Below are 1,491 nucleotides of genomic sequence, written 5' to 3'. Positions count from 1 at the left end.
CTGGGAGGGCTCATGCCAAGGAGTACTTCCCAGAATTTCTGCTGCCAGTGTCCTTGTCCTCATGGTGAGCCACAGCCACCTCCTGCCTCTGCAGGAGACCCTCCAACACTAGCAGGTAGGTCTGGTTCAGTCTCCTATGGGGTCACTGCCCCGTCCCCTGTGTCCCAATGCACACACTACTTTGTGCGTGCCCTCCAAGAGTGGAGTCTCTGTTTCACCCAGTCCTGTCGAAATACTGCAATCAAATCCTGCTAGCCTTCAAAGTCTGATTGTGTAGGAATTTCTTCTCCTGTTGCCGGACCCCCAGGTTGGGAAGCCTGATGTGGGGCTCAGAACCTTCACACCAGTGGATGGAGTTCTGTGGTATAAGTGTTCTCCAGTTTGTGGGTCACCCACCTAGCAGTTATAGGATTTTATTTTATTGTGATTGCCCCCCCCCACTGTCTCATTGTGGTTTCTCCTTTGTCTTTGTATGTGGGGTATCATTTTTGGTGAGTTCCAGTGTTTTCCTATTGATGATTGTTCAGCAGTTAGTTGTGATTCGGGTGGTCTCACAAGAGGGAGTGAGCGCACATCCTTCTACGCTGCCATCTTGAACCAATCTCTTCAATATATATTCTTGATAGCGCTTATTATTACTAAAATGATCAAATATCTGTATTAATTACGGATCTCTCTTTACTTTAGCATATAGTGGCTTATGTTTGAACAATCTACTATTGTATGCTAAGCAGCTAGAACAATATCTGATATACAGAATACTGCCAAGAATATGTAAAGCAGATTAATATGGTATAATTATGCTTTTACACTTGATCTTAGCCAAAAGGCCGAGAAGCAATTATTATGCTTTTAGATATGTTTTTAAATTTCAAATTGCTTTTGCAAATGTACAGAACACAAATACATAAATGTATAAACACATGAATAAATAAAATAAGAACATAATAATACGTGCATATGGATTAACCCTTCATGTATTAGTTTGCTAGTCCTACCATAACAAAGTACCACAGTCTGGGTGGCTTAAACAAGAGAAACATAATACAGAAATTTATTGTTGTACAGTTCTGTAGGCTAGAAGTCTGAAACCAAACTTTTGGCAAGGTTGGTTTCTTCAGAGGTCTATGAGAAAAAGATCTGTTCCAGGTATCTCTCCTTTGTTTACAGATAGCCATCTTCATGTTCACATGGTGTTCTCCCTGTATGTGTGTCTCTGTGCCCAAATTTCCCCTTGGTATAAGGAAACCAAGCATATTGGATTAGGGCCCACCCTAATGACCTCATGTTAACTTGATCATCTTTGTAAAGACTGTGTATCTGAAGTCACATTCTGAGCTATGAAAGGTTAAGACTTCATCATATACATTTTGACAGGGGACAGAATTCAACTCATAACACTCTGCCCTCTGGACATCCAAAATTCATGTTCTTCTTATACGCAAAATGCATTCACCCTATCTCAGCATCCCCCCTTACACCCACCTATCT

At 41.3% G+C, this 1,491-nt stretch overlaps 1 pseudogene; it reads right to left on the bottom strand.

Moving 5' to 3' along the window:
• Positions 1–677: 677 nt before the first annotated feature.
• On the bottom strand, positions 678–842 carry LOC132510523 (U2 spliceosomal RNA; annotated as a pseudogene).
• Positions 843–1,491: the final 649 nt, after the last annotated feature.

Source organism: Lagenorhynchus albirostris, chromosome 19, assembly GCF_949774975.1.
Source record: "Lagenorhynchus albirostris chromosome 19, mLagAlb1.1, whole genome shotgun sequence".
In the NCBI taxonomy this organism is placed as follows: domain Eukaryota; kingdom Metazoa; phylum Chordata; class Mammalia; order Artiodactyla; family Delphinidae; genus Lagenorhynchus; species Lagenorhynchus albirostris.
The sequence above is the reverse complement of the archived record's forward strand: the minus strand, read 5'-3'. Positions and strand labels throughout refer to the sequence as shown.